General features: G+C 39.4%; 1 protein-coding gene across 1 annotated transcript in view; it reads right to left on the reverse strand.

Annotated features, from left to right (window-relative positions):
* Positions 1 to 14458, reverse strand: part of trim71 (tripartite motif containing 71, E3 ubiquitin protein ligase) — a gene marked incomplete at its 5' end in the record, with an annotated part of 30540 nt that overhangs the window by 15060 nt on the left and 1022 nt on the right. The gene's annotated exons all lie outside the window — the stretch shown is intronic.

The following is a 14458-nucleotide window of genomic DNA, read 5'->3' on the forward strand; positions in this document are numbered from 1 at the left end:
TGACGATCTGCTTTTGTCCCGATTCGATTCCGATTTTTTGGGTGCCGATTCGATTTAAATTGCAATTCTCACAATTCCCCAATATTGCTGATTTTTGTCAATTAAAAACAACAAAAAAAATGTATAAAACTTTTTTTTTGCTCGTCATTTTTCTTCATTTCAATTGGGGGAAAAAAACACAGTAGCCAGACCATCATTCTGCTGCTATAATGCCCAAGAAGACAAGTAAAAGGTTCAATAAAAACAGTAAAAATGACAAAAATTTTTTACAGTGGATTAATTTTAATTTTAAAAAAAAAAAAAAGAAAAAAGAAAAAAAGATTAACAAAAAAATTTATTTTAAAATTGTGAAGAAAAAAAATCCTGATTTCCAAATTTTTTATTCGATTTTCCCACCCCTAATACCTTTCCTCTCTTAGAGCTTTATTTGGACAAACCTTTAGAATAATTCTAGATTTAACATGCTAGCTCTCTGCTAGCCAAGACGCTTGCTATATTAAAGGGAAAAAACCCTCAGCGCCTACACATTCACCATGGGTTGTAGACACAATGCAACAGCTCCAGTAAGAGAAGGCCTCAGCTCTAGTTCTGGTCCGTGGGAGGGTTGTTGATACTTTTTGCGGTGTTTGTCATAAACTGTACTGCACCCATGTAAGCATTTTCGGACCAATATTACACCTACCTGCACTTTCCATGTCAGCAGTGCATGGATCTGTGTAATCTGTGCTAATGTATTTAAATTTGGTTGCTTTGAAGATCACGTGAACTGGTGTGTGTACGTTTATAATTGCACATGTATTACTTTAAACCAATAAAAAGACATGTTAAAAAGTGCATGTGATGAAACGCCGCATGTCACTGAAGTCGACTTGCAGCTTGATTATCACTACCTGAAGTTTCATTCTGGCCTTTCAGATACTTCCACAAACACGAAGCTAATTAAAGCTGAAAAGGGCACAGATGATGAAGAAGCCATCCATATGCATGAGGTAGCAGGGAGGCTCACAACAGGAACTAAAAAGCAGCTAAACTAAATCAGCATCCATTCTGGGCAATTTGTTGTTACACGATGCATGTTGACAAGATAATTTACCCCCGTCTTAGATATTTCAAATGTTTCATTACTGTAACTCAGTTGGCAAAAGCTTAACAATGCAGAGTTTTTCTGTTTTTAGACGGAATTAAGCCAAATTTTTCCTAGTTTTCAAAAACATGACATTCGCGAACACCTCCAGTTTCTCAGTCCATTTACCAAAAAAAAAAAAAAAACCAAAAGAAAAAAAACGTATGAAATGAAAATATATACGTCTAAAAGTGGTTGGAGGTCCGAGATTAGCAGCCGTCAGAGCATCAGGTGACGTGATCACTTGTTGAGTGACTTATTGAAACCGTTATTTATCCTTGCAAACACTTGCATTCTGCATACAGTAAAAAAAAAACCAAAAAAAAGAAAAACCTTGATTTAGACCACCCTTGTTTTCCAACAAATCTTCCTACGAGGCATTAAAATGAAATTATGGAAAACAATGTGGTCCAATATTTTTGCCCATGATTGTATATAATCATTAGCAAACCACTGAAGGCACCGCAGATCAACAACCATAAGATCCTGGCGTCTTACAGGATGAGAAGAAGAAAAGGATTTTAACCTTTTGTTGGTAAAAAAAAAAACAAAACAAAAAAAAAACCAAAAAACTAAGCTTTGCTTCAAACCTCAGGTCTGAATGCTGATTGGTTGTAATGGAAGGTTAATTAAATATGCAATGTGCATCATATCCCAAAGAGACACCAGATCAATGGCTTCCAATAGCAAGAGAACTGAGTGGATGGAAAGGGGCCTGCAATCAATCTTTCAATATTGGCGGTTCCCTTGGGGAGCAGCCTAATCTAATGAGTCACGTGCGCGCGCGCACACACACACACACACACACACACACACACACACACACACACACACACACACACACACACACACACACACACACACACACACACACACACACACACACACACACACACACACACACACACACACACACACACACACACACCCCTTTATTTGACTTCCTCCTCCTTTCTGCGTTTGGCTTAACCTCCTCTTTGGACTCTTTTCTTACTGTCTCTCCTTCTGCTGAGCTTTGGCCTCCACTACAGTCTGTGCGCCATCCTGTCACTCAATGCCTTCCTCTTTTCTGCCTTCCTGTCCCATCCCTCCCCCGCTGACACCTCCTGAATTCCAGAGGGAGACGGGACACACAAAAGAGAGGAATGCAGCTGGGCCGGAGCGGAGGAAGGAGGCGATGGAGGAAGATGATGGCTGCAAGACTGAGGGACATGTAGATTGATGGTGCAAGAGGACGGGATGAATTCTGATGAGAGACTGACTAATGACGGTTGCAGGTCTGAGATTAGACGCCGTCAGAGCGTCCGATGAAGCGATTACTTGTTGAGTGATTTATTCAATCATCATTTATCCTTCCAAGACACTTATGATTATCATGTTTAAAAAAAACTGTTAAATCCTATGTTGATGCATCGTTAATTAAAGGATTGTTTACTTCATGGTCCTGTGCAATGCTAAAAGTAAAACATATCAAACACACACACACACACACACACACACACACACACACACACTGAGAGCTAAATAAATCTTGTTTAATTTAAGGAGCTATTTTAGCCGTATGATTTGACATGGCCCAGAAATCAATACTAGTTCACAAGTGCATCATCTCAAATTCAACATCGTTATTGTGTGTGGACACATGGAGAGGTAAAAACAAGATGACAGAAAGCTATTTAGAAGAGAAGTGCCATCTTGTTTTACAAATTAGATCCTCTGGCAAACATAGTTATCCTCAATTATATCTGCTGCTTATGTGTCACCAGCCGTTGAAGTGAAACAAACCCCCGCATTCACCCAAGGTGGGAGATTACATAATACGCAGGCATCTTGGAATACTAGTCAATAATATTGACAAATGAAGGATACATGCTCTTCCCATTGGTTTTCCTGGAGAGAGTCTTTGCCAGCATGTGTTTCAGTTTAACATCTCACCAGTATTTTTGCATCTCAAGCTGAACAAAATATCTGTTTTATCTTAGATTTTGGGAATAATGAGAAAGTTTTTTTTTGTTTGTTTTTTATTAAACAGATAAAAAAATCAGGAATATGGTGTTGTGCTACACATTCTACTAAAACACACCAGGTATTTCACAGCCACGTCAATACACTGACTCACATGTGGTCGGAAAGACACAGCAGAAACTCGCATTGTGCAGGAGTAGAAAAACCACTTAAGACGTGAAATAGGTGTGATGTCATGTAAACAAAGCTGTTAATAGCACAGGAAACACCATGGACAGACAGCCTTCAGTGGAAATTACCAACAAAAATGAATACATTGCACTTAGACAAAGGGCACGGTTACATCATTTTTTAAAAATTTGGAATAAATAATTCGGAATTAAATTATTCAGAATTAACGCATTATCCTACAAGTTTACATGAAAATAATTTGAATGAAGGTTTACATGAAACACGTCCTTACTTCATTCCTGTTTAGAGCGGCGGGTTGGGAAGGGTTCTGATTGGACAGAGGGTACACGTAAATAAAGTTCGCTCCCTGCTGACCGTCTTTTCAGTCGTAATTTGTAAAAACTACATAATAAGAACCAGTTTTGCTGCCATTTTCATTATAAATTTGAAGTCCCAGCTCAACACGAGCATACTACTTCACTTATAGCAGCAACTGAGAAGAAGAAGAAAGATAGATCACCGAACACGGGAGGCAAAACAATGCGTGTCTTCGGGACAGGACAAGGTAACTGAGCATGCTCAGAACGACCGGAATTAACTTTACATGACAGAGGAATTAAACAGTTTGGAATTAAAATGTGAATAAACCAGCCACTTGCGTCGGAATTAAATTTAATTCTGACTAGAAATTAGCATTAGGAATTAAGAGTTCACATGGTCATTTTCCATCAGTTTAAAGCGGAATTAACTTTTATTCGGAATTAAACAGGAATTAAAAATCCAATGTAAACGTAGCAAAACTCTACAAGCATCCAACGAGCCTGATGTAAATCAATGCTAATGCAAAGTCACAAACAGTCAACTGCAGGCCTCGTGTGTGTTTTGTGGTTGTATCGAAGGAGAGACGCTAGAATCAACATGGCCTCTCAAGCTATAAAGCGGTGAACAGCAGGGCTCACCTCGGCTGGGGGAAGTGTGTTATTGGATTTCATTAGCTCACCGGATGCTTCTCATTCTCCCCGTCATCCTATTGCACTGCTCCATTTGGTTTTTTCCATGCACACCCCCCTACATAACTCAAACCATGACCATCATGACTTTTATCATATTGAATTATTTTTATTTTGTCGTTTCGAACTCATTTTAGGAGAAATGCTGAACATGCTCAATCTGAATAAAACATTTCTATCAAGATTACCAATTTATTGTTATTTATTCCTGCGCAATCTGGATGTTACTGTTTTCATTTATCCGTCTTCTTTTCATCTTGATTGTGTGAATTTTCCCTTCTTCTCCAGGATGTGTGTGTGTGTGTGTGTGTGTGTGTGTGTGTGTGTGTGTGTGTGTGTGTGTTTTCTATTTTGTGTTAATGTATAAGTTAATTAGGGACAAGGTCTGCAAATTAGCTACAGTTAAAAGTGATTAATTTATATTACAAGGGCTGCATTTTGCCAGAATCAACATTTTAATACATTGTCCTCATAGAATAAATTAAAACAATTCAAAAGATATTTTAGAAAATGTGATCAGAAGTGTCTTTTTGTACAATTGATTAATTTGAGATGCTACTTAAAAAGAGAAATATATAATTATAGACTTATTTCTTGCAATCTTTGCTTCATAGCAGGATCAGACTTTTTTCTCCCCCCCCTCACCCCACACCAATCCTACCCTCAAAGATACAGAGAACTGTGGGAGAGGGCAACAACTCAACTAGCCATTAAAACCTCTCCATGCAGCATTCACTGCCTGCGTGCACAGCCGAGTGGGGGGAAGGGATCGGCCATGCAATGTCACACGGTGGTGCTTAAAAAAGAAAAAAGAAAAAAAAAAGCAAGACTGCCTTGTGGAGTTGGAAAACCAGATTTAAAATGAAATTATACATAAATAGACGGCATTTCAAAGATGATTCAGCCAGCAGACATTTAAACATTACAATCTTAAGCTTGAATTCCTGAGGGAGGGCTCCGCCATGTTTAACCCCCCTCTTTTTTTTTTCTTCTTTTTTTTTTAAAATTAATTCAGAGAAACAGTGAAAAATACCATTTTTAACATATTTTGGAAAATCTTCAGCAAAATGATCAAATTAACTAGTAAGTGCCATCAACTTCAAACACCAGCAGTGCACTTCATAAATAAACTCATTTTCATTTTAACTTTAAAATGTCTACATTTCTACATGTTACAGAAGCTTAAAAAAATTTTAAAAAAAAGAAATCCTCACAGATAAATTACAACCAAAAGAATTAGGACGAAACTTTAAAATTAGGTCAATTGCAGTTTTTTTTTTTTTTTAAAGACCTCTGCGGATCACCTGCGTCAGTGACTTTTGTAATCTGCTGTCATAGTTCAGGCTTGTGAGCCTTTTTCTTCACCTGCCTTTCAGCAGACAGAAACAAGAAAGGTCAGAAAGGTACCTAAAACACAAAAGAGACATTCCTATGGGCTTATGTCACACGTCAGCATGTTGGGCAGCTGACCACTTAGGCTTTAGAAAGAAAAAAAAAAATGGTGAAATTTGAAACGAGAAGAAACTACTCAAAATAATTAAAATTGTTACACTTATAGAGCACTTTTCTCCATTGGAGAAGTTTTTCTTTTAGGAATATGGATGTTTAATGACAACAAATGCATAAAAGTCTGCTCATATAAAGAGTTCATTTGTCATTTTTGTCAGTAAAAAAAAAAAAAAAAAAAAAATTCATGAAATCATGTGAGTTTTTCCTTGAAGTTTCTTGAACACCAGATGCAATTTTATTAAAAACAATATTACTCAAGATTTTTTAAAAAGATTAAAAGCTGCATTTCTCATTTAGAGTGCGCTAGATTTCAATAAGACATCTGGTAAAAGAAGTGCTTGACAAATTTTGCCTTTCATTCCAGTAAAAGCCATATATGGTAAAACTCAAGTATGTGATGAATGTAACTCGAACACACCCACTTTCAACACTACAGGCATACTCAGGTGTGCATAGGCTCCAGTTCACCGTCCCAAAGACACATGCACTAAACTTTCTTAGTTTATGTGGAAATTACTGTTAGTAGTGGAGTAAAGTGGGAAAAAAAAAGGTGCAGCTCCAGCTGCAGGAGTGCATGTTCTGCACAGGAAAAGTGACTCTGGCATTGGGGATTGTTAAATCCACCAACACCTCTTTGAATTATCTGTTACTGAGAAAAGGAGCGATTCAGCATGTGCAACGATTAAGCTAGCGAGACAGAAAAATGACTTCAAAATAAAAAGTCTACGACACAACAGCAGCTTTTATGTTCAGGCTGGGTAATCTGAGGAACCTCAATCTCAATATTCTCAGCAAAACCAGCTACAAAGAACCTTTCATGAAAGTTACAAACACCTACTTTCACCTTTTTCAAATATTTCCTCACATCTTGGTAATTTCCTTTGCATTACTCTCTTTCTCCTTCTCATGGCCTACTTTCTTCCCTGACCGTGGCCCCGCCTTCTTGAGGCAAACCCAGTTGGCTCTTTGCCATCGGACACTCCTGTCGATGTTTTGAAACTCTGCCAGACACAGCATGGGGGGGGCGGTGGCTGCAAACCGACGCTCTGATTGGACAGCAGCGCAGTGGAGAAAGAAAACAAACCAGAGTCAGCTGGCGTCCTTACACAGCGAGCATGCAATCATCTTTGTGGGGGGAGAAGAGGTTGTTAACGAGAGAAGGAAAAAGGTAGGACTTCAGAAACAAAGAGGTGGCGAATGAAAGAAGCAGAGAGAAAGACGACATGGAGTCACAGCTTGACTGAATGAATCAATCAATCAATTGAAGAAGCTGTGCGAAGCAAATGTGGAGCAGCTGAGACGTAACATGTTCCGACAAAAGCTATTCTAAGTAACTGCATTTTCTATGATTAGTAAGCAACAGGCGTGTTTCTTCTCGCTCAGTTCTTTGTACTAATGAACCTCTTTTCCAAACCTACATGCGAGCTCGCGTAATCTAAAAAGCTCATTCAGCTGATGCATTTATCCAAAATACCACAGAGTGCAGCTTCATGTCAGCAACCAATGGCAACCGGGAAATGTATTAAATGGAAGAAACAAAAGAATGAGCCCATATCACCCAAGCACAAGTCAGTATGATGAAAGAGAAATCCAAAGCAAGACAAGGCAATAAAAAGGACCTGTTCAAACTAAATCTCCACAGAACGGTTTTTCTAACACAACAAGTATCGCCAAATTCTGTCACTATCCAGCAAATTAGGAGGGTTTTTATCAAGTCGTGAGCTAATGCTCCGCTACCTGCTGTATCCAGCAAATACACTGCTTCAATTTGATTGCCACAACAACAGCAAAGTTTTATTTCAGCATTTAGTAAGATATTTTAAATTAAGAACAAAGGCACAGCTCAGTTACCTTAATATCTGATCTATTCAACCCATAAAAGTGCTTAAACAACCAACACAGGTCCAGACAGCCAACTTTATAGGCTGCCTTGAATTATTTTGCCTCACTAAAATTATATATATTCAGACATGACCTACACTACACTCGTTTGGTCTTGGCAGTGAATATGTAATATTGTATTTTATATATATATATATATATATATATATATATATATATATATATATATATATATATATAAAACATTCACTGTCAAGGCCAAAGGAGTGTAGTGTAGGACATATTTGAATAGTGAGCATTTTGACATCATTGCCTCCCAACATGTTTCCATATTTCAATATAGATTGTTTTCACTCCTCATGTGCAAAACATTTTGAGATGCAAAACAGACCATGGGAAAAGCATCTACAAATTTGAGCTTAAGGGCTGAGATATGCTTGCAGTGTACGCCAACATGCACTGCAACATTCCACTACGTCTCTGTGCTTGCTGCAAGCCACAGAACCGTGACGCAGCCAAGACATTCAGTACTGGAGGTTGCCACTAGGGGACGGTGCACAACATTTGGACTGAACTAACATCAGTTTAGCAATCTGTTGCTAACTAAAGGAGTCTTTGTCACTGCGCAATGGGTAAGAAAAATTCTAAAGACGCCGGTAGCTGCAAACAAGGTCCGAGAAGCGCTCTTCAAAACTATTCACAATTGTTGCATTTACCTCCAATCTTGTTTGCATAAAACCCTTTAGCGTTCAAGTCAAAACTGCAACTTGCACATGACACACATTACTTTGGCTTAATGCGAGCGGTCTACATACCAAACAAACGCAAGGTAGCCATGATATGTACATGTAGGGCTGAGCGACATGACGATATACATCCTTTGGACGATAGAAAATATGTATCGTTTCATATAAGGTGCTTTAATGCAGTATTTTACATTAAGATGCGCTTTACAGCATTAACGCTGCAATACATAAAACAAACATGAAAGAAGATGGTAGCAGATGCGTTTCAGAGTAGGGTAATTCACTAAGATGACCAGCCAACCCAAACTGATGAGCTTGTTCCTAAAAGAGTGGCAACTTCTGTCACATGGATGTGGTTTGGATATAAAAAGACCGACGTAGAACCAACAACAGACTAGCTCACAGTCCCAATAACGGACTCCAACACAAGTAACTCTTTTATCACCTGCACAAAAATCAGGACAAAGAAGACAGTTAATGAGCAAAAGCCACAAAAACAAAGTGGTGGCGAAAGCACTTATAATAAACTCCAAACGTTGCAACAGGTGTTTACCCGTGAAACGCCATAGGGTAAATAGTTCCCCCAGATGAAAGGAGATTACTGCTGCTGTTGCCAAAAACATCCGACTAATAGTTGATGACTGACAGAAAATTACACAATTTTATATGGTTATGTATATTGTTATGGGGATATAAAATCAGCTATATCTTGATATGAGATTTTGGTCATATCGCCCAACCCTATGTACATGAATGCGTTCCTAAATTGAGTACAGAACAATAGCCAGTACAGAAGGCTTTGCACCCAAATGTAATAACGCTAAAACTGATACGTTTTTGTTTTCCTCATCAACCAGTATTGCTTATCAAAGCATACTTTTACTTAAATCAACTAAGCTTTAGGCATCCAACACAGTCAAAAGAAAACATTGGGCACAGCAGGAAACATAGGAGTAAAGCAAAAACACCAACGGTTTATTGCAGCAGCTAAATGTTTTTGTTTCTTTCCAAAACTAGCAGAATTTTAGGTGGACAAATTGTACGTGGAAACTATACGGTGTTTCCCATATAGTGCTTAGAGTGTTAAAAGTTAAACGTGTTAATAGCACAATTCTGTTGAGTGAGGTCAAACAATGGCCAATTAAAAGCCCATTTGGGCCCAACCACCGAGTAGGAAGCAGCACAAGTGCCAGCGTTTGAATGTGGTTTAAATCCTGTTGTCAAAGAGAATGTGATAAATGCCTTCCTTTCGAACCATAAAATTTATATGGACAAAAGTCCTCAAATGGACATCAAAGCCAGGACACACACATGTACACTTCCCTTTAGCCTACATGAAACACACAGGAAACAAGGAATGCTCTCTAATTACTGGGCACATGTTGCACATTAAAACCTTGGAAGTCCAACTTCATATAATCGAACTCTGCTGCCCGTGTGGAGGTGCGCACACACACACACACACCAAAATCCTCTTCAGACGATAACTACCCACAGATGGGAGATGCTCTTGGAAAAGAAAATGCAGCCTCCACACACTCGCATATTGATGCTTCCAGGAGTGATGAAATGTAATCACTGGTCCCTCAACAGCAACAGCTGCTAAATCATGTTGGAGATATTCTGCATCTATATCGTTCATTGTCTCTGACACAGAACAGACAGAACGTGCTGATGAGAAAGGCAGGAGTCGACAGAGGAAATACTCAGCGTGTGTGTGTGTCACAGAGAAAGAGGGAGAAGGATAAGAGAACCCAGGAGGTATAAACTCAAGTTACAGGAATTCCTCTGGACTTGTATCAGCGTCAGTGTTGGGTTAGGTTTCCTTGCAAACATTCTCCGTTAGTGACCTCCAGAGAGGGGGAGTGAAACCGAGCTTCACAAAGCCAAGCAAGCATGTGCTTTAAGTGATACCATTTTACTACAGAACCAGATAACAGAGCAGTAAAATACACAAATAAATTTTAAAAAAATTTCAAAAAAGGCAAAATTGTAGAAATGTGAAACAAGCTACGACAACATTCCCGGACCTCCCAGGAGAATCAAACATCGGACTTGTTCTTATGTTGACGCTACACAAACTGGACCCTTCAGGCGATACAAAAGCATTAGTGGGCCATCAAACTGATTAGTTCAACTTCACTTCATCCTTAAAGCGCCACACATTTTCAGCACCCATTGCCCAGCAACCACTTTCTGGCCACTGCTCCAGTAACCCCGCCCTCACCCCACCTTCTCTACATAAAGACCAGTTGTGCGCTTGTGTGTGTGTGTGTGTGCGCTGGTGAGAAGCCACACACGCATATTGCCATGCACATTGCCATGGTGAGAACAATTTAATCTAAAGAGCAGAGTGACATTTTGCAGGATTAACATATCATTAGCTGTCTCTCAGACGGGGCCCGTTATGCATTTGTATGTTGGAGCGTGACATCACAGCAAGCAGAGGGCGCTCCTTTGATGTAATCCAATTTTCCATTTCAACTTCACACACAGCGTGGAGTACTCTGCCCGCTTGCAAACCCAGTGAGGAACTAAAAGTGACATTTATTGTGCTGCTCAGATGAGCCAAAACACAGACTCTTGTGCTTCATTACGCTACCTTTCTTATCAGTGTGGAGCTGACTCCCTTTTGTTGAAGATAAGACATGAAGGAGGCTTATCTTTCACCTGAAACTCTTCCTTTCTCTTGCAGTTTTGAACTCCTATCATCTTAAAAGATTCTTCATTTTCTGTGCATGAATGACTCATTCAAATTAGCAAGCGTCCAAAATTACAGCAGGTTGTGTAAGCCTGCAGCCATGGGGAAAAACTCAAGCCAAAGCAAATAACTTGATATTCCACAGCCTTTAGAAAGGAAACAAGAAACATAAGCTCTCTCAATCCATTTAAGATGGAGTTAAATATGAAGTGAAGGATTCTGCCCATTACTCTTTGCAGCAAAAACCATCATTGTTCCTTTGAGGTTGAAGTTGACTTAAAAAAAAAAAAAAAAAGTGGTTTCCATTTTTAGTCAGCTGCAGTAATAGCAGGGATAGGCCAAAAGTTTAAACGGAATCTGTGTGTGTCTTCTGCATATGTGAATGTCCACAAAAAAAGAAAACTCCCAGTTGAGGAAAAACATCTTTACATTTTCCCCTTCTCCGTGTGTCACGCTGCTTCGATGCAAAGCTTCATGTCGGACGTGATGCTCAAGTGATTCATCACGAATATAAACAGAAGCTCATAACTAGAAGTAGTCAGAAATCATTCATGTCATTTGACACCGTCAGGCTTGATTTGTCACAATGGCCTTTTTTTTCCCCAAAGCAGGGAAAACATGGGTGTAAATAATAACATCAATTATGGGCCCACCAGTAACTAAACAAACATGCACAATAACTTGAAACTACAGCATCCAAATGGAAGGTATTCATCATTGTTAATGCTATTATTAACGCCGGTGTTAGACATTGTTCCACTTCTCTCCAGATCAGGACTATTGTCTGCGACTTGGCCTATGTGGGCTGATGAGATCCTCTTTAATAAGCTAACTGGGGGGGGGCTTTTAATTGACCCTTCATCAAAATTGGTCTTTAGTCTCATCTCTGAACAAATACAGAAATTCTGCTCTTAAAGAGGAGCGTAAAACGTTTCTTTTTGACCTTGTATAACTGACTGGCTGCAGATATTGGTGCCAACTGCAATTATTTTGCACAATATTTGACCAAATGTATTTCAGTGAGCATTTTTATTATTATTTTATCAATGCCTGAGATGTTGTAGAGGCGGACCAACATCAATCTGGCAAAAAAAAAAAAAAAGTCATGTTTAACGACTCAGCTGGAAATACTGGCTTAATTTTACATTTGCATTGGATGTGAGATGTGTGGAGACATATTCTGCTTTAAAAACGCCCAAATGACATGGACAACGCAGCCAAAGCGATGACTCGGTCCATCTCTAATTTTTAAACCACATGACCAAAGGAGAGCTCAGTCAGACTCGCAGCTAAATACTGCAGCAGTCAAATGGACCAAAATGAAATAGTCAATGAAAAATACGTCTATCTATCCCAGAGGGAAATTTAAATCTTGTAGTCGGGGGGTTTATTCACCATATATCACCAACATCAGCAAATATCACCAACCTGTTAATCAAAAGCAGAGCAATTCTTAGCTAAAATCTTTATTTCGTCACAGCCAGTTTTTTTTATCGTTATCTGTTAACGTCACTCCCAACAATCATCTTTAAGACAAGAAACACCTCATCCTGCTCTCATCATGAAATAAGAGTCCAAACACTTAAAGTCAACCTTGAAAAACCAGCCCAGACAAAAGCGTGCACATGGGCTTGCGTCTTCAATTCAGAGTTGCACTTACATGCACAGGAAAGCTTAATGAATGAAGAAGCTGGGTTAATATCTGAGGCTGGTGCAGACTTTATTAACAGGACGGATAATGCAGATAACAGAGCTAATAAAAGCAGACAAACTCTTCCAGTGTGATTTTTGAGGGTTTTTAAAATTGATGCGTTATTGACAGCTGAACTGTGCAAACTGACTGACCGGTCTTTCCAGTGCGAAGACAAAGCCTGTGGTGAATTTTAATGCGTGATGGACACACAGGGCTGGATGATGGACAATGGCTCTGCCGTCTCACTGCTCGCAGGTAAAGAAAGACTAGCCCTCTCCTGTGTCATTCCCTCCCCCAGGGCTGAAGAACAGCGAGCGAGTGGGAAATGAGGCCCTTACTGGAAAACTGAACCTACCTATTTACTGGCAGCAGACTGGGTGTGTTTACAGGGATGGTGGGTCTTAAAAGGGAGGGGGGGAAAAAAGGAAAATTACTGCTTTTTACCCCCCCCCCCCTTTTTTTTTTGGCCATTTTCTTGCAGGTCAAAGTTTTTGAAAATGCAAAAATAATAACTTATTTGTGAATGTTTTGCTCTTCGATTTTTCATATTTATGCCAACGCTAACTTCCAGTACCAATTTCCAGTTAAATTAAATCACAAACATCTGTCTCACCAAAAGAAAAAAGAGAAAGCTACAAAACAATGGCCAAATGGACAGGATTTTTTTTTTTTTAAGGCGAGACCATTTCAGCACCAATTCTGCTGCTTTTACAGTTAGACGAAGGTACATTCCCATTTCACCCCACACCCACTACAAACCAGTCTGCTGCTTCTTTCAACTCCCAACACACACTTTGCATAAGGGGCCACGTTTCTAATGCTGTTTCTCTTAGAAATAAGAAAAGATGAATGAAAAATGGTAAAAATAAAAACCTTCAGCGAATTGGGAAAAAAAACAAAACAGTTTGAGGTTGTAAGTCATGATGGGCAGCGCCAGCATGTTTTTCAAGGGTCTGTTAACAATGAATGGCACCCTGCTGGGTTGGCAGTGCTTTTAACTGCAAGCCCAGGCAGCGGGCGCACACATGCTACTGTAACTTAAAAAGATTGATGTGCGACCACAATCTGTTACTGGTTTTGTGAAAAACTTAACACTGCTTTGACTTTTGCAGCAGATTAATTGACTTCCTACACTATAAAAGGCATTTAGTGAGCAGACTCGGCCAAACTTTTTATGATGAACGGCTTCATTAAAATAAGATAATTTGGCTCTTGCTTGTTTTTTTTGTTTTTTTTTACACTCCAGCAGCAGGAAAGGCTTCTCAGAGCTCAACACAAACCAGAAGTGTTATGGGGGGGGGGGGGGGGGGGGGGGGACACAGACATTCCAAGACCTCCAACTAATGCTATTTGTTATTCTTCCTGACCAGATGACTAACCCAAGAAAAAGCTGGTTTCCTGCTTTTCACGTCTTTGTAGTTTGCATTGCCCAGAGCAAAAGATGCAGCAAAAAAAAAAATTAAATTCTAACTTGCCTTTTCAATCGTCAGAAAAAGCAAGCTCTTCCCAAGATGTGCACGGACAGGACTTCTAACAGTTGCAGAAACATGTGTGCAGTTACTACAGGGGCCTCTCTCTCTGCTTTGAATGGATGGTGTGGTACAGATTAACCAGACTCTGCATGTGTCTATGCCCTATAAGTGCACGTGTGTGCACATACGGTCTTTGTTTGTGTGTGTGTGTGTGTGTATGAGTGAG

This window comes from Telmatherina bonti (assembly GCF_933228915.1).
Source record: "Telmatherina bonti genome assembly, chromosome: 19".
In the NCBI taxonomy this organism is placed as follows: domain Eukaryota; kingdom Metazoa; phylum Chordata; class Actinopteri; order Atheriniformes; family Telmatherinidae; genus Telmatherina; species Telmatherina bonti.